Consider the following 20,603-nt stretch of genomic DNA (forward strand, 5'->3'; position numbering starts at 1 on the left):
CCTTCGCCAGTTAACTTCCGATACTATCCACCATCGTCAACTACATCAACGTCCCCCTTTTCATTAGACAAATATTTGTGTTCATGTTTGTTCATTAAACAAAATCAACATGCACGTGTTCGTTTATGTTTGTTCGTTAAAAAACTAAAAAACATACACATCTCAATTGGAAAACTCTAAACGTTAAAAAATAAAATAAAACATCATAAAATAGCAAAACGATTAAAAACAAAAATTTGAATAAATTCCCGTAACACGGGGGGTCAAACTAGTATATATATATATATATATATATATATATATATATATAATTTATATATTTAAATTATTTTGATGTCATCCGGGTCAAATACCGGTCCGCCCTCCCGGGTCGGTCCGACCTTTAACCCGGTAAGCCGTCTAGGTCGATGTCCGGGTCGGGTTTGAAAACATTGATAAGAACGCACACCTAGTGTTTGATGAAATGCTTAAGAGACTTGAGTATTGATTCGGCTTCATCAGAGTTAACATATCACATAATAAATAGAATTTTGATTTAAGTCGGTTCGATATAAAGTATCATACGTCTATTCGATTACATAACTTCATAATAAACTTCTTATTCTTCTTTCTACTTAAAACTATAAAAACGCACGCCACACATATGATAAATGGCTTAAGAGACTGAATATCATCCTTTTCGTGTTGGGGTCGATTTTGCATCATCCGGATTAGCAGAACCGAGACTCTCGGATGAATCATCATCATCATCATCGTACTCAGTATATCCCACCAATAGCAAAGCTATCGTAGGGTCTGAGGAGGGTAAGATGTAGGCAGCCTTACCTCTACCCCATAGGGATAGAGAGGCTGACCCACTATTCTCTCCAACTCCACCTTTACTCTCGGATGAATCTGACCCACTATTCTCTCCAACTCCACCTTTACTCGACCAAATCTTTGAAAATATTTTCTTAGCCGAAAGCAACCCTTTGACTCTAGGAACCGAAACTTTGTCCGAGGCAGTGCTTTTCGGCCCATGATTCCTCATTCTTAAAGCTGCCAGTTCTTCATTCAAAGCCTTGAGTTCTTCAACTGTTGCGACACCATCCCAATCATCTTCTGGGCCCGTTGCGGGTCTTCCACTAGAGACATTTAGAGCTTTTATTGATTTGGGAATGTCGGGAGTGCTGCTGCCAGAAGACGTGGCGGCTCGGGCTTGCTCAAAGAAGAGAACTTGCACCACAACACGCATAGGAAGCCGCTCGTTTTGAACCGCGTGTGAGCATGCATCCACTGATAGCTTCTTGCAGTCCATAAGTCTGCATATTCTCTTTTTTTCACTTTTGGTAATCCCCGGATGTGCCTGCATCAAGAATCCTAGATCAGTTTTGCTGTCAACCATAACCGTAAAAGTCGAGCATAAAAACCGATTTTAAGTAATATACAATAATATTGATAATTGATGTAGCCCAAAAATATTTGAACCAAATATGTAATAATCAGTTAAGTATTAATTAACAACAAAATTCAGGCGCAAACTTATTATTCTAGGCCCAAAAAACAAACCGAAACCAAACAGAAGCTCTATCTTGAGATACATATCAATGGCGCGATACAACCCATCATGAGCGGGTCGAGGAAAACCCGAAACCATCTCCGCAAGATCAGCAAACACTCCTAATGGTAAATTTGGATCCTTTGATACTTCAGCCAAGTAACCATCAACCAATTTAGCCACCATTAACTTCGAAGCTTCCAACAATATCCCCCCTGTTTCTTGAACCTCATGATCTTCATTTCCAAACTCACCAATCTGAACTTGATCCACAAACTCCTTCACTATCTCATTAACCACATTCACATCATAAATCAACCCACTATCGCTGTCCACCTGTTGACCGACCCGTTTGACCAAAAGATCCTGCACACTCGCCTCTTCCAGCTGTTGACCAACCCGTTTGACCAAAGCCCGTCTCACCATCTCCCCCGAATCCACCAAAACCGCCATTCTCAACAGCTTTAACAAGAAATCACACGACACACAACCTTTCTCATTCGGTAACAACCGAACAATAATATCCACCACTGATCTCGCTTTCGAAACATCACCACCATACACGATACTTCGGTTAAGACCCGGCAATCGCCTTAACGCAAACGCCTTTAAACTCTCACCAATAACCGCATTACACACCAAACCTTTGTTTATAATACTCACAACAACTTGTTTGTATAAGCTGATTTCCAGCTCAACTAAATCCTCAACCCACCAATCTTTTGGAACTGTTCGGCTTCTAAATGCATTATTCAACTCATTTCCGGGTTCGATTTCTTCCGGAAGCTTCTTCCGGTTGTAAGTGTATGACCAGTCAACCTTTGACACATCAACCGAGGCTTTTGAAGCTATGGAGTTGATGCAAAGGTTGACTAGTTTCGGCTCTTCGGGTGATGATGATGTTATGTAACGCGTGGTTTGAAGGACAATGATGGAATCTTTCCAGCTTCGGAAGATGCTCGAATTCATGAACACGCTTATTTTGTAAACGAGGTTTCCTTTATCGACTGTTTCGTGCATTTCAAGGTAATCTGCAGCGCAGTATGCAGATACAACGTTGTGTGCATTTAAGGTTACTGTCATGCCATAACAGAATTTGGCTCATATTTCGAAGGCAGTCTGACCACTTGGGATTTCGTGCATGTTGATCTCTTCATCTGCGGTTCCGATTAACTTTTGTAATCGACCGCTTTTGGATAAAAGTGGAAACTGCAAAAAAAGATTGAATTTGTGTTACAAGTTTACTAATATTATTTTTTATTATGTCTAGATCAAGATACCTTGTTGAAGAGGTAGGTCCCAGCAAAGCCCAGTTGGACCCGCAAGACTCACCTCAAAGAGGGACGTCTGCGCAGTTGAACCCGCAAGACTCACCTTCAACAGGGACGTCTGCGCAAAGGCTAAACTCGCAAGACTCACCTTGAAGAGGGACGTCTGCACAGAAACCAACTGGATCCGCAGGACCCACCATGCTCAGAGACGTGACGTCCTTACGCGCAGTACGCAAGCTGTTCCCACAGGAAAAGCCTCCCAATGGTGAAGTACCCCGCCTGTTCCCGCAGCTGCGGATACAAGCCATCAGGGAAGGCTACCTGCGCAGCAAGGCTACACACACAAGGCACTTAACTCTTAAATAATTCAGTAATGTCACCTGAAGAAGGAGTGAGCAAGCCGGGAACACTCCCGCCCAAAGCCGGGAATACTCCCGCCCAAATGAGCCAGTCCGTACGTTACTGGAGGACCTTTTGTACTGTACCTGACGAGGTATGGACAAAATGTCTGACCAAAGCAGCGACAGCTCACTGTGACAAAGGAATAGTACACAGCCGGCCTGGTCACTATCAGCCGCTGCCTACTCACCAACCCCTGTCACTATTAGCCGCTGCCTACTCACCAACCTGTCGTAGCACGTGCATAGCCTGCAGTTGGTGGAAAAGGAATAGTACACAGCCGGCCTGGTCCCTATCAGCCGCTGCCTACCCACCAACTGCCAGCATGGCATGTGCGTAGCCCACAGTTGGCAGAACAGGAATACTATTCAGCCGGCTGTACCTTCTTGGAAACCTACCTTCGGCTATAAATACTCCAACACCTTGGAATGGTATGGACACATTACATTACATTACCTTATCACATCTTATCTTCTCTAGCAATCTCTTAATATACACTTATATTCAAGAGCAATTTAGGCTGATTCTCACGCCGGAGGGTGGTCACAAGGAGGTACCCCCCCCCCCCTCCTTCTAAGTGACGAGCTCACGGTGTCTATTTTGCAGGTCACCAGAAGAACCATCTTTGCCGGACATAACCCCTCGTGGGAAACATCTATTTAACCCCCAGATTATCCGTAATCTGCCCGGGGTCAATTAGTGTTTCTTCATTGGCGCCATCCGTGCATAAAAGCTAGAACTAATTTTTTTTCAGTTTTTTCAAAACTTCTGGAAAGATGGTCAACGTTACTCCGGTCCCCAGGCCAGGGAGTAACCAAGAAACCCCGGTAACCACAACCCCAGCTACTGGGGGGAACACCGGCGAATACACACGTTTTACGAACACTACTCCGGTTACCCAAGCCGGGGCAAGTGCAGTAAATTTTACAAACACTACCCCGGTCACTCGAGCCAGGGCAAGTGCAGTAAACAATCATCCCCTGGGATTCATTGATACCCGGGCGGAAAGACGACAGACGAGGTTCCCCCACCAAACACTTGATCAAGTTAAAGCGTGGGCGGAAGCACGTCAAAAGGAATTCCAGGCTGAGTTGGATGAACGCTTACGTTCACTCCAACAGGCTGACGAATTCGGAAGCACTCAACAGCTCAACATGAGCAATGAGTGCGAGTACTTGGACGATGATTCGGAGGAATCCGACACCGACGTAAACCCTCGCCATAGGGCGAAAGGGAAGCGTAAGGACACGGATTTCCAACCGAGAAGGAATTTGGGAGAAACTTTCAAACCAAAAAACGCGGGTAGAAACCCACGTGACTTCTCCAAAGCTTTTAGACCAACTGTTGCAAATGCGGGAACGTCCAAGTTTGCAAGGGACATTGCGAAAGCAATCGTCCCGAAGAGTGCCAAGCAGATGCCCAACATCGGCACTTATGATGGTATATCCGACCTAGACGATCATTTGAACAGATTCATAGCGGGGGCAACCGTCAGCAATTGGACGGAACCCACGTGGTGTTATATGTTCCAGATGACGCTAGTTGGAGCGGCTAGAGCGTGGTTTGACCGTCTACCGGTCCACCACATCTATGATTGGGCAGACTTCCAACAGAAGTTTAGCCAACACTTCAGCCAACAAAGAAAGTATACCGAAGAGCAATGGACAATCCTCAATCGCATTCGAGAGGAAGATGAATCTTTGCTAGACTTCATCACTCGCTTCAACTCAAAGAAGCTAAGTCTGGGTAGTATTAGCGAAGATCTTGTTCTCGCTGCTTTCATCCAGGGCACAAAAGACCCAGATCTCATCCGCACCTTAACGGGTAAAGATGGCATGCCATCCACATGGGATGCCATCATGACAGCAGCTAAACGCTTCACGGAAACGGAAAAGCAACTGGGTAGAGATCTTCCCCAGAGCACAAACCTCTACACCCAGAAAACAAGAGAAAACAATGTCCTTACCGCCCGACTAAACAAAAAGAGGAAGCTAGGCATTTGGCAGTCAAGGGTAAACTTTGACACCTCATCCGGCTCGCACCCTCGGTTAGGCGGAAAGGATAACATGCCGTCGTCAAACCGGAACTCCAGATGGACGCCACTCACCAAAAGCGTCACCGAGATATTCGACACCGAGAGACTCCCATGGCCAAAGGCTCCAATAATCCGAGAGCGTCACAACGCTGATCAGAGCAAATTCTGTGACTTCCACAGGACAAGAGGCCACAACACCGAGGAATGCGTAGACTTGAAGGACATCGTCGAAGCATTTGTCAGAGATGGGACGCTCACGCACCTCGTGGCGTAATGAACGCTGAGCAGGCTAATGCGTGTAGAACCCAGTTGGGGAAAACACGAATAAAACTGCAGCTTCAATGTCGGAGACTACATACTGCGTAAACAACGAGATTCCGAACCAAGTGCATATCGGCTCGAAAGGCTCGATGACACTCTCAAGAACATGGAAGGGAGCTCAATTACACAGTCTGCATGTAGATCAATTCCAAACTTGTAAAAGAAAAGGCCCAGAGCCATTTCTAATGGAAATGATTCTCCTTATCACATTGACGCTGATGGTCTTACATTTATACTTAATGAACTTTTCACACTGATATGCCGGTCTTCACCGCATACATAAGTGGGAAAACAAGTCGTTGCATGTGGAAGGCGGCAAAACCCGCATAAACACAAATCGACAAATTTCTAAAGAAAATATAAGGAAAGCCTTCACGCAGGTTAGTCATAGGTAAAGTTTGATCGTCCTACTAAATGAAAGTGCCGGTCCTAACCGCACAAATCATGATAGAGGACACCGAACTAACCTATTGACAACCGCGCGTCGAACGGTTAATTTATTCAAAACACTGATATGCCGGTTTTCACCGCATAAATAAGTGTGAAGAAATCGTTGCGTGTGGAAGGCGGCAAAACCCGCATAAACACAAAAAAACGGCAAACCTTCACGCAGGTCAGTCATAGGTGAAGTTCGGTCATCCCACTAAATGAAAGTGCCGAGCCTAACCGCACAAATCATGATAGAGGAAACTGAACTTTAACCTATTGACAACCGCGCGTCGAACGGTTAACTTATTCAGAACACTTAGAAAATATCTTCAAGGAAAAAATGAGGAAAACCTCCACGCAGGTCAGATATAGGTAAAGTTTAGCCATCCTACTAAGTGCAAGTGACGGTCTTACCCGCACAATCACGAAAGAGTAAGCAAAACTTTAACCTATTATCTGCCACGTTGATAGGTTAACTTATTCAAAGTACTTAAGAAATTGCTAAGTTAAACTAAAGTATGCACAAGCGAATCATATATTGTTTATGCGGCAAAACAAGTGTCAAATTAAACTATAATATGCATGAGCAAGTCGTATAACGTTTATAAAGCAAGAGTGACGGTCCTACCCGCACAAAAGATTTATATTCCATAAAAATTCAAGTATTACAAGAATGGCCGGGTATCTACCCGCCTACAAGAGTGTAAATCTATACAAAAACATAAACCTATCCTAACAATGGGAAGGGATCTAAAGGTTCAAGCTTCAGGACCACTCCCTCCAAACCCACTTGTACCCGCACCATCAGTTGGCTGTGGCGGTTCAAGGAAGGTCTTGAGAATGGTTAACCCATCATCAGCAGCAGCAACTTCGTTCACCTTCTCCACCACTGGATCCGGGAAGGCAGCATACTGGTTTACTGCTTGGTCATAAGCAGCTTCAGTATCCACATCATATAAAGGGAAGTTGGAAGGCGGGATGCCCTTCTCAACGAACCCTAGACCAAGCAGGAAGCCAGCCTTTTCCCCATCCTCATGAGAAACGTTGAGGGCTGCGCTCATGGCATCGTCATATGATGTGTCCGTGAAGACCCGATGCACAACCTACAAAACAAAAATACAAGTATCAAAACCTTTTCTAAGTATAAAGAAATGCGTGAAGACATTATGAAGCTAAGCTTACCTGCGACAACGCTTCTCGTAGAAGTCATTCCTTGGTAACCAGAGCCTCCTGGAGGGCAGCTTGAGCTTGGTTACGGGCGCGTTCGGCTTCACTTTTGTTAAGGTTGGCAAGCAACACTTCCTTAGCAGCAGCCTCTTCAACGCCCTTTAGCTTACGCTCAGTATGGTCAAGCATACCCCTCTGGTCCAAGATTTCTTGAAGCTTCTTGGCGTCTTCCATGGCCAAGGCGTCATGAGCCTGCTGGAGCCTCTCTAATTTGGCTTTGAGCTCCTCATTCTCGGTGCATAGAGGCTCAGCAACAGCTTCAGCCCTGGTGGCCATCTCAGTTGCGTTCCGAGCGGTTTCCTTAGCCAACCGAAGCTGTTCGTTAACAACTTGGGCAGCCTTGGAACGGGCCTCGAGACGGGCCTGAACTTCAACCTCAAGGGCCTTGAAGGCCTTCTCCTTCTCCGCAGCAACGGCGGAGAGCCTCCTGTTCTCCTCCCGGATAGCCCGCGCCTGTGCTACTTCTTGGATACGAGCTGCTTTTAACTTGTCGTTTTCACGACAAAGCAGCTCGACGCGCGGCTGCATCCGGGCGAGGAGAATTTGAAGCTCGTTTGTCAGCCTACCCTCCTGGTAGCTTGACATAGCTTCTCCCAGTGCACCACTGGGGGCCGCGTGACGCGCCCATTCGACGCAATCCACAGGCGTCCGAAGGGTTGTTCCCCGGCGGATGTTCCACCGTGGAACAAACACCTCATTCGAATCCGACACTGCAAAAACAAAAAGCACCTGAAGAAGGAGTGAGCAAGCCGGGAACACTCCCGCCCAAAGCCGGGAATACTCCCGCCCAAATGAGCCAGTCCGTACGCTACTGGAGGACCTTTTGTACTGTACCTGACGAGGTATGGACAAAAGGTCTGACCAAAGCAGCGACAGCTCACTGTGACAAAGGAATAGTACACAGCCGGCCTGGTCACTATCAGCCGCTGCCTACTCACCAACCCCTGTCACTATTAGCCGCTGCCTACTCACCAACCTGTCGTAGCACGTGCATAGCCTGCAGTTGGTGGAAAAGGAATAGTACACAGCCGGCCTGGTCCCTATCAGCCGCTGCCTACCCACCAACTGCCAGCATGGCATGTGCGTAGCCCACAGTTGGCAGAACAGGAATACTATTCAGCCGGCTGTACCTTCTTGGAAACCTACCTTCGGCTATAAATACTCCAACACCTTGGAATGGTATGGACACATTACATTACATTACCTTATCACATCTTATCTTCTCTAGCAATCTCTTAATATACACTTATATTCAAGAGCAATCTATTCTGATTCTCACGCCGGAGGGTGGTCACAAGGAGGTACCCCCCCCCCCTTCTAAGTGACGAGCTCACGGTGTCTGTTTTGCAGGTCACCAGAAGAACCATCTTTGCCGGACATAACCCCTCGTGGGAAACATCTATTTAACCCCCAGATTATCCGTAATCTGCCCGGGGTTAATTAGTGTTTCTTCACTTGTGTAAATAGAACTTTGAATCTCCTACATTGACGACGACGTCAGCTGCTAACTCAGATGCTACAAACCTGCAATATTGTTATGTTTTGAGTGATCTGTCTATTAAAATAGTTTCCACATAACAATTTCATTTGTGGGGGTGTGATCTATATTGAAGCAGGAATATTAATTTGGGGAAATATAGATCCGATAATATATAATAGCATAAAACAGAAAATCATAAATGAAAGATTGATCATGAAATTGGTCCGCACTATTGTGCAGGCCTAATCCACCACGGTGACTCAGACCTATGAGCTGCAGTACATGCCATGGTACAGTTTGGCCCCTGGTGCACCATACAGGTCATAGGTTCGAGTCACAAATGCATTATGGGGCCAAACTATACCATATGTTCGAGTCACTATGATGCAACAGGGGCCAAAGTGTAGATGCCATTATGTTTCCGAATCATCTTGAATATATAAAGAAATATTACCAGACATTGTTGCCATCATTCTTGAATAAATCAGGTTTGGATCCAAGTTTCATGAACTTCATCTTCAAACACCTTCTAAACAACTCCCAATCGCTTCAAAACATTAATCACATCCCAAACTCCTAAAACTCAAAACTCAAAACAAAACCACCATCAAACTTATGGGTATGATAAAAGGATCTTTAGTCCAAGAAAACAAGAAGAAAATGAAAAGGGTATAAATATATATAGTTGCCAAAAGAGAATCTTGAGACACCACACTACTATGTGAGAGAGAAAGAAAGAGAAAATGATGATGGTTATAAGTTGAAGGAAGTGAGACGTTGTGTCCTAGTTAAGCGGCAAATCCCACGGAGTCCGGTCAGCACAGGAGACAAAACCAACAGTAACACACACTCCTCCACACTTATATATATATATATATATTTATACTTTACTTTCTCTAACTACAGTAGAGAGAGAGAGAGAAACTACTCAACCCTGTTTTATTAATCTTCAGGTTGACATTAAACAAATGTTAGAAATGACAATGAGAACCAACCGCAACAGAATCCAACATGATCAATCTTAGTAAGCAGAATCAAATGTGTGATCGGTTGATCGATCATGCATCCATCCACTTGAATATTTATTTAAAAAATATAAAACCTCTGACAATACCCATGATTCTTTACCTTTTTTGGTCGCAAGCAGGCATTTTAATGTGGGATCATAACAGGATCTTTTTTACATATAGATACAAAGAAAGTGGCTTTTGTAGAAGAAAAGACATGTATTGAAAGAAGACTAGTGGTTTTACACGGATACCCAACTTATGAGCTAGCCTGCTTCATTCAGTGTTTGTCTAATTTGTAAACATCAAGTCATGTAAGCATGCCACCAACATATATAGGTTGATAGGAACATTTTTCTTGTGGGAAGGAAAAGAGAATCTTTCGTCTTTAATTCCTTTTTACCAAATCTGAGATATCCTTTAAACAAAATATGTTGTTTTAAGTTTAACAAGAGTTCGATTTTAGACAGTGTTCTCGAGTCTCATTTAATGAGGGAAGGGGAAGGAAAAGAGAGGAAAATATAAAAAAATCATGTTTCAGATATTTTTAAGAAAGCGAGGGGAGGGAAAAGAAGGGAAAATGCTATAAAATGTAAGCATATTATCATCCTCCCAAATTGGAGAGATTAGGAGAGAAAATGTTTGTGTCTAATTATAACTTTTATCAATTCCTAAATTACCCTTATATTTAACTCCATGTAATAATTTACTTAAAGGGTATAATAGAAAAATGAATATTTATTTTCTTTTCCTCTTAACTCGGGAACACCTAAAATGTTTAATTTTCCTTCCTTTTAATTCTTTTTTATTAAACTCGGGAACACGAAATAAAATCACATATTTTCCTTCCCCTACCTTTCTTTCCTGTCATAATTCCCCTTTCTTCCCCTCTTCTCGTTAAATAAGACTCGGGATAGTGGGAGAGTGAAGGAAATTTAATAAAAAGAGAGACCATCAGACAATATTGTATTGATGTGTAAGTGGATGTGTAATGAGTTTTGAAACGTTTCACATTAGATTCTAAAGTTCATTCGAACAACTTATTTTTACGTGCAACACTAAAAATTCACAAACTTTATTAAAAAACAGAATTACAAATTTTGAGCTTTAAATAAAGCTAATTTACAGTTCGTGTTCTTTATTTAGAATCTTTGCAGACGGTGTTCATTAAACATTTTTTTTCTACACGTTATGTCCTTTACGCTAACTAGATTAGAAAAACTCAGTTAAATACCCTCACATGAGGCGCATGTGAGGGCATTTTGGTCTTTTCGTCTGTACCTGCAAATTTATGAATTAGGGCTTCAATTCATAAATTTATCATCTTATTTACTAGACGTGCACAAATCGGGTTCAACTGGAAAACCCGAACCGGTTCGAAACCGGTTTTTTCACACCGGGTTGTAAAATGGAACCGGTTCCAATCAAGAACCGGTTCGGTTCCCGACCCGAACCGATGCCCAGATATGCTAACTTTTAAGAACCGGGTAGGGTATGAACCGGAACCGGTTTTTACGTAAAAACCGGTTCCACCGGTTTTTTTTGAAATTTAAATATTATATCCGTTAGGAACCGGTTCCAACGGCTATATAGCCGTTTTTGACCGTTGGAACCGGTTTTTTAACTACAAATAGGTTATTTTCTTACTATAAATAGCAAGGTTTGTTTGTGTACTTGTTAAACCAATGCCAAAACTATAAAACACACTCCAAACCACAATTAACCTTAAACCGACAACAAATGGCAACTAATGATGACGTTGTTATGGTGATCGAAACAACAAAATGCCCCGATGTTTGGGTTCATTACGATTTGTGTCTTATGACCGACTCACATGAGTTGGCACGTTGCAAATATTGCTCGAAGTTTCTTAAAGCAGGGTCCAACTCGACATTACGAAAACATACGAATAAGTATTGTCGAGAGAAAAGAAGGTTGGAAGCTAAAAAAACGGAAGTGGGAGAGTCGTCCGGCTCTACAACCCAAAAATAAGTATTCCCGGATTAAAACGACGGACTTTGTTTTTTATGTTTTAGTTGTTATGTTTAGTATCGTTTATGTTTTAATAATGTTTGTAATAGTTATTTTTTAAATAAATAAAATGTTCGTCGTTATTAAAAAAGTAACAAAAATTAATCATGAGTAACAAAAGTAATTATAATAAAACAAATCAAAACTAAATATTAGTTGAACAAGTTACAAATGATTTTACCAAAACAAATAATTACAACTCTTCTTCGTCTTCATTCTCGTCTTCATTCTCGTCTTCACCCTCGTCTTCGTTATCGGAAGAAACCCCGTCCTCCGCCTCCTCATCATGAATATTGGTATTTCGTCTTCAAAGTTCGCCTTGTGTTCTACACGATCCACCGCATCCAAATGGTCCTTTAGGCAAATGCAAACCTCTAGAGACTCGGGAGTTAGTTTTGTTCTTCGCATAGATAACACCCTCCCACTAAGAGAAAAAACCGATTCGGAAGCAACCGTTGAGGCTTGTACGGCAAGCAAATCACGAGCCATGGCGGATAGAATGGGAAATTCGTTTTGTTTACCTTTCCACCAAGCCAACAAATCAATATTGCGAATTTCGTCGACCGTTGCGCCCTCAACATAGTTTGCTCCACTATATCGACCAAGTTCGCTACTTGGTGTGTTTCCTCTTTGCCTCTTAGATGCCGATTCACGAATCCCATTCATCAAGTTTATAAGTGGGTCATTGCACGGCCTACTAGTTGTTGTTTTTTTCACAAAAGACGATCTCGTGCTTGGACCATACATTTGAAAATAATGGTCATAAAGGTCTTGAAGGTTTTTGTTGAACTTGTCCTTCGCTTCCGTCGACAATATTTTCGAAGAGTTTGTTCTTCTCCGCAAAGCTTTTAAAAACACAAGACATATAGTACAATTCTTGCAAAACCCAACAACTAGTAGGGTAATAGACTCCCGATAATTTTGTTGTTGACTTTTTGAACACGTCAAGATACTCCAACAAATAACCGACTTGGACCCAAACACTTTCCGGAAACATATCGGCCTCGCGTTCTTCAACAAGATTGTTATGAAAAGCTTGTAAAGTTTGGCGTTGGGCAAAAGCACACTTTAACATATGACAAGTTGAGTTCCAACGGGTTGGAACGTCCCAATTCGGCCCCAAATACTTTCTTTCAACCGACTTGCAATAGTTCTTATATTCAAGATGTCTTCTTTTACCACTTTTGAAGACATCTTGTAACATAAGTCTAAAGTATTTTAAATCATCACAAATGTTTTTATTGTCAAGACCTATTTGAACAACCAAGTTGATGATATGTGCAACACATCGGACATGAAAAAAATCCCCGAAACAAGGTGGTGAATATTTAATGATAAATTTTTCAGCCGCCTTAGTATTGTTTGAAGCGTTGTCAAACGAAATCGAAAATATTTTATTTCTCAAGTTGTAAGTCGTTATAACTTCATCAAGTAATTCAAACAATTTTTCGGCGGTATGTGGGAACGGGAAGTTTTCAAAAGCGATGGTGCGTTTCATCAATTGCCATGTCACCGGATCAACCCAATGAGCGGTGACACATATGTATGATTCGGGCAACCCGTGTGGTGCCGACCAAACATCGGTAGTTAAACTAACCATGGCTTCTAAAGAATGAAAAGACTCGATTAACTCTTTTTTAGCACACTCCCACAACCTGATACAATGACGTCTTAAGGTAGTACGACTTACATGTGTGTATCTCGGTTGTAGAGTTTCGCGAATCAACGACGTCAACTCCGGGTCATCAAAGTGGTTAAACGGCAAACCTCGTTGAATAACGAACTTTGCCATTCTATCTTGAACTTGAGTCGTGTTGTAACGAAATAGTGTACCATCTTTACCCAAGTCAATTTGATCGGTCGTGCCAATCCCTTTCAACGCCTTGCAATATGGCTTCTCGATGTGCTTTCTCAAAGTAGAGTTGGAATCGTGCTTTAATATTGAACCACATAGTTTGCAACGAGCCTTTTGATAACCTTCGTCATCCACAATCAAATCCCAATTCTTCCATATGTCTTGGTTGCGGTTATGGTTGACTACCGTAACAACCCTTGGGTCCTCCGTAACAGGAACGGGGGCAACAAAAGCACTCTTCTTAGTCTTCTTGTTAGTTTTTTTGATGGGTGCCATAATAATATTTAGTTGGATGGTCGGGTAAAGGAACGGGTTTGCTAAACGAGTAGTATTTTAGTTTGTTTTTGAGTTTGGTGGTGAAACAAGTGGCGGAAACAAGTTATATATAGGTTTGGGCATCAAAAACCGGTTCCAACGGCTATATTACTGTTGGAACCGGTTCCAACGGATCTATTGTCTCAAAAACCGGTTCCAACGGCTATATTACCGTTGGAACCGGTTCCAACGGCTAATTGGTGTCTAAAAAACCGGTTCCAACGGCTATATTACCGTTGGAACCGGTTCCAACGGCTAGTTTGACTTTTGTTTGACCCTTCAAAAAAAACCCGTCGGAACCGGTTTTTCCAGGTACGAACCGAACCGGTTCCAATTAAGAACCGGGTAGGAACCGGGTTGGAACTGATACTGACATACAAATAGGAGAACCGGGTACGATTTTCGGGTACAAAAATACCCAAACCGGGTATTGTACCAACCGGGTTGGAACTGGAACCGGTTCCGGTTCGGTTCCACCAGTTAGGTTCCGGAACCGGTTTTTTTGTGCACGTCTATTATTTACAGCTTTTTTTCCTCTCCCAAACCCTAACCTCCAGCCACCCACCAACAATAAATCCACCGGCCACCACAAAAAACAAAACCACGAGCCACCACTTACAATTAAGCTACCATCACCGCTTTGACTTCCGATGACCATCATCGTCATACGCACAAACCACTACCGCAACTCATAGCCGCCGCCACCACTGCCGTAACCCACAGTCGTTGCCACCACACTCCGCCAACACCACCATCCTCGCCACAGAGCTCCTCCAACCACCAAAAACCCTACTTTTCTTCAACAAAAAAACTGACCATCGTCATCAAAATCCAACCACGAGCTTTGTTGTCACATCATCGGGGTAGAGATGTCGACCTTAGCGTGTTGCATTGATGCCGCCATCGCGCCTATGTCACTTCCCGCCATAGATCCGTTCCCCAGTTCCTTGAGAAACCACCGGACACCAACTCACTCCTCCGGTCTGTACAGAACCAAGCATATAATTTATGGATTTTATCGATTAAATGGAATTTGGGCAAAAGAGGAATGAATTGAGATCAAGTTAAGGAGTTAGCAATTAAAGGGGTTTTTTGTGGTGGTGTGGTGCTGCGTCGGTGGTGTGATGGTAATGGTGTGGTGGTTGTGGTGGTGTTTTAGAGCTAGAAAGAAGAAAAAGAGGATGAAGCTTCAGACAGAAAGAGAAAGATTGAAAATGCATTTTTTTTATTTAAGTTAATTATAATATATATTTTCTTTTCTTTTTTTTAAATTTAAGGATACATTAGAATTACAATTATGCCCATCACATGTCTGGCACATACCATACTTAACTGAGTTTTTCTAACCCAGTTAGCGTAAAGGATATAACGTGTAGGGAAAAAATGTTTAAAGGAGACCGCCTGCAAAGGAACTAAATAAAGGACACGAACCGTAAATTGACTTTGTTTAAAGAACAAAATTTGTAATTCTGTTTTATTAAAAAGACTATTATTTTAACAATTAGGGGTTGTTTAGTAGCTCTTAATAGAATATTAGAAGACTACATCTGAATCCATCTACAATAAGTGTGTTTGGTTCACCAGAATAACAACTCTGAATCAGTCAACAAACATTTTACCCATTATGCTTCAAAAATGATGTTGAATGAAAATTTTACCTCTTTATCCCTTCACATGTGTTCATAACCCTTAGTCTGTCACTCACACACCGTCGCCCCGACCCATCTCCACCACCAGGCACCAGTCACTGCCATATCGGGATACGAATGGGTATTATGCTTCTAAAACTTTTCTTTCAGTTTGAGACAACGCAAGAAAAACAAAAGTTTAATAAAAAGTTTTCCTTTGTTTGTAACTCTAATTAAGGTCTCATTTGATAAGCAGAATTCAATCGAAATTGAAATTAACTCCACTCCAATCATGTTTAGTTTAGTTGATCAATTAATAGGAAATCAACTTTCATTCGGTAATGTGAATGAATTTGTTACTAAAAAAAGGGACATTGGAGTTTAATAATCATCCAAACTTTAGCTTATTGATCGATATTAGAAATTCCATACATTAATCCCAACTTTCATTCTATTGGCCTCCACTGAGTCTTTTATTAACGGGAACTAACACGGTTAGTTTTAGAGCAAAATATGTCATTTCTCCAAGTTGAAGGAGACAAATAAATATGTAATTTAACTTAAAAACTCACCACCATAGCCGCCGCCGCTGCCACCACCGCCGCCACCGTCACCACCACGACCGCCGTTTCCAACACCGCCACCGCCTGTTTGAAAAGTTATATAATTATTATTGCCAACCAAAGACCAAAGTTTGGATTACTAAAATCCAATATCCCATTTTCAAACCCGCCCTTCATAAATAGGTGGTGGCGACAGCGACAAAGGTGGTGGTGGTGGTGGTCGCGGTGGTGATGATGATGTTGGCAATGGCGGACACATTGGTGGAGGTCACAGTGGTGGCGGCGGGTCGGCGGCTTTGGTGTCAGTGGTGGTGGCAACGGCCGTGGTGGTGAGTTTATAAGTTAAATTACATTTTTCATTTGGAATGTAAAAAAAGAAAAACCAATCAGTTACACATTTTCTTTATTTGTCTCCCTCAACTTTAAGAAATAACATATTTTGCTCTAAAACTAATCGAGTTAGTTCTCGTTAAGAAATAACTTAGTGGAAGCCAATAGAGTGAAAGTTGAAATTAATGTAGGGAATTTTTTAAGTTAGAATTAATATTCGCCAAAATTTTGATTATTAAAATTCACTCTCTTTTAAAAAGTTTTAAACTGTGAGCGAATTCTATACATTCTAATAAAATCTTCCAAACTTACCTAAAATATGATTTACCATTTTTTCTTCCCGTCATAACTAGCTGGACAATTGGTTCAAGAAAATTGTAACTGTTCAAAATTCAAATTAGAACCTAAAAGAATCACAAACCCAAATTAAAACTCAAAATTCGAAAATATTGTGATCATTGCAAATCAATAAATCATAACACTCGTGTATGGGCAACTAACCCGATCCAAACCAAAGCATCTTTGATACATCACAACGTTATATATAGACCCCAAATGGTTAAAACCAGACAATTTTTTTTTACATTTGGTCATTAGGCAAATGTTCAAACCACATTTAACTAACCGGGCTACATCCAATATCAAGCTACTCTCAAGACGAGTTTGTACCCAAAACCTAAACCAAGAACGAGGTTGTAGCCAGAGCGCAATCCAAACGAAAATGAAAACAAAAGAAGGGTACGAGATCATCACAACGAGGGTACCAGGACCATAAGAACTACAACCTAAAAGAGGACAATGAACACGTAACAAGGCGCGACTGGGAAAATGCCGAAAACACCAAAGAAGAAGTGCAACCGAAATGATTGTAATTTTAACTATTATTACATATTTAGGTTGCTTTTATACTAATTAATCTTACTTTATACCTATGCAAATAAAGTTACCAAAGAGGAAGTAAAGCACTTTTATTATAAATCATTTACAAAAGGGAAAATGTCATATAAAAATAACAAAGTTTTAAAATTGTTTTAATTAGGTCTTATGCAACTTTTACTCAAATCAGGTTGCTAAATCCGTCTGCCCAACAGATTTCTTGAGTGTTCGAGTTTATTTATGGCATGAAACAACCCGCAACATGTGTATAGCTTATTAATACGTTACAGAAACCCCACTTGAGTCCATTTTTTTTTACCACAAACACATGCGCTAAAAAATAATCTATTTTTGAGCAAATGTTTTTCTTGTCTAAGTGTATGTTGACTTTACCATGAACAAATTTCCTTAGTGAACAATAATTGTAGTTTTACCAATATTTATGGGTTCCTTAATTTTCTTTCTTTCACATAATAGAAATAGGATAATTAAGTGGTATGCTATATGTATATGCATGTTAGAACTTCTTATGGCAACTTATGCATTATGTTATCATTTCCAATTGGACGATCCATTTATCCAATTTGTAGAGGATTATAAACAGATCAATTTTTTTGACGTCCTTTGGAAATTAGGAATATATAGGACCCGTTTTATTAACAGGATTTATCACTACTTTAGCGGTCTGACATGTTACTCGGGATTCTCGAATATTCAATTTCTTGATGTTAGCAATGTACAGTGGTCAAATATGATCATTTTCTTCTCGAGACCTTTTACTTTCTTTTCATCATGTGAGAATCAGAAATAATTCCAGTTTGTCTACTTTTATTTATGTGGGGAGGTAAGAAATGTCTCTACTCAGCCACAAAATTTATTTAGGGTCTCGTTGGAGTTTTTGTGCGTCAAGAAAGCAATGAAGGAGAAGATGTGAGAGTCGGGATTTTCAATATATTGAAAAAAAATCGTTAATTATAGTAAAAATAAAAATAAAATTCACGTCCCACATCAAACATCAAATAAAGATAAAAATATTTTCTCATTGAAACAAGAACAAAACATGACACAAAAGTCTGTTAAAACCTATAATTTAATAAAACATTAATGTTAAATAACTTAATTAAAACACTTTTTAAACTTGAGTGAGTGACCTAACTTGAACATTTTTAAAACATGGTCGCTACTCGCTATTATATAAAACTGCTAAAAAAATATATGAAATTAAAAAAGTTCTTTAAATTGTTGTTTATTGAGATGAAGAACCACAAGGCGAATTTGCCAAGGTTACACGCCATTGCTGACAATGAGAATTTTTTGCTCGTTTCTTCAGGCTAACCCCTTTCCAGATGATTACTTGTAAAACCAAATTAAACATTTATTACATTTAATATTATTTTTTCTTTAATATATTTTTCAATATTTCTTCCCGTTTATTTATCGATGTATTTCAGCTGTCACAATATGCGAAAGTTACCAAGGGCATCTTGCAAACAATTTTTTTCTTTAACATATTAACCAGTGTATTAAAACTTTCTATATTATATGTGGTAAAGTTATAAAATGCCTCTTGACCTTCAATGGCGGATACATTTATACCTGTATTAATAATATGTTATTTACAAGGATGTACAATTCATTAAAAGTTTAGTGTTTTGTAAATAACCTAAATAGTTTTGTCTTCTCCACAACTGAAATATTCCTTCTTATTCCTACATTATTGTATAGCAAGGTTACAAATACATTTAACGATCATGTGGCATGGGTACTTTCAATACAATGTATAAGGTTCTAATTTTGTTCAATTCAGTCCCAAAATAACAAATTCACACAATAATATTAGTGAAATTCATTCATTGGCAAAATAGTAACTTTAAAATGCCTAAATACAAAAAGAAGTCACTTGATGAATAAACCGTGCCAAGCATTTAGCAATGGGACAACTTATTAGTTGTTAAACCTACTATTTATAGGGTTGAGTTTTTTTTATAAAGTGTAACAAAAATGAGAAGGATAAAAAGTTATAATTGATTGTCATGTGTCAAATAATGACCAGAGTAGGAATGACACATGGAAAAACACATAATTTCTCTAGTCACATGCAAATCACATGTCACTTCTCTTATCATTTTAAAATGTTTATAATTTTTTCGTACAACATTTTTTTTTTAAAATTCACCATTATAACAAGCGTTTTTATCATTAATATAAGTATGACTTTGTTTTATAAAAAAAAATTACGTCAATTTGTCTTTCTGTTTGTCATTGTGTCTTATATTCATCATCGTGTCTCTCTATTTATTATTGTCTCTTTATACTCATCATTGTGTTTTCTTCCCCGAAAGTGATGAAATCTGAAATTATAATAGTGAAATAACATCGTTGTGTGATTCTAATATATAAATACATTGATAAAATAACGTCATTTGATACATAAACCCCAATGATGAATGCATATTACACAATAACATAAAACGTAAAACACAATGGTACGTGAATTCATATTACACAATTATCTGAAACATAAAACACAATGATAAATACATAATATACAATGGCCTGAATATAATACACAATGAATGTAATACACAATTACTAAAACTCAATAATGAGTAGAAAGACACGATTACGAGCAAGAGACAAAATGAATAGCATAAAGACACAATGACATGGTTTTTGTTTAAAGTTTTATCTTTCATATGTGTAACAATTGAAAAACACAATGACCACAACCTATAACACAATGTAGAAACCCCAACTAAAAAAACACAATAACCAACTAATAACACAATGTATAAAAACCCACTAATTTTTTGTTCATCAATAAAATACTCATATTAAAGATAAAAAAACGTTTTTTATTATTATTTAATTTTATTTTACAAAAAATGTCATATGAAAAAGTTATAAACGTTTTAAAATGACTGAGGAGTTGACATGTACCTAGCATGTGAAGAGAGAAAATAACAAATATGGACTATTTTATATATGCCATTTCCATAACTTTTTCTTTTTAAATTAATCACAATCATTCAAATCTAAAATTAATTGACTATATTACTTCTCATATTTCTCATTTGTTATTTACTTTGTATTTTAAATTAATTTTTACTCTATATTTTTATGAATTAATATAGAAAATCCATTGGGGTCACTCGAATTTCGATTAAAAAAATAGAAATTGAGTCGGTTGACTCATTCGAATGAATGTAGCTGTGCTTTTGTATCGATTAACCCATAAGATAAGACTAATACTATTTGTATGACAATTCTTTTCGGAGTTTTTGACTAGTAGATCATAT

At 39.8% G+C, this 20,603-nt stretch overlaps 1 pseudogene across 1 annotated transcript; it reads right to left on the reverse strand.

Annotated features, from left to right (window-relative positions):
- Nucleotides 1-483: 483 nt before the first annotated feature.
- Nucleotides 484-9,230, reverse strand: LOC143628122 (phototropic-responsive NPH3 family protein NPY4-like; annotated as a pseudogene). The gene is made up of 6 exons (XR_013152702.1): nt 9,154-9,230; nt 8,675-8,743; nt 7,786; nt 1,555-2,746; nt 872-1,359; nt 484-727 (listed from the first exon to the last, which is right to left on the reverse strand). The product of XR_013152702.1 is annotated as a phototropic-responsive NPH3 family protein NPY4-like (transcript).
- Between the last annotated feature and the right edge of the window lie 11,373 nt (nt 9,231-20,603).

Source organism: Bidens hawaiensis, unplaced genomic scaffold (assembly GCF_021521415.1).
Source record: "Bidens hawaiensis isolate Kalapana, Puna unplaced genomic scaffold, B.hawaiensis_p1.1 tig00004817_1, whole genome shotgun sequence".
Classification (NCBI taxonomy): domain Eukaryota; kingdom Viridiplantae; phylum Streptophyta; class Magnoliopsida; order Asterales; family Asteraceae; genus Bidens; species Bidens hawaiensis.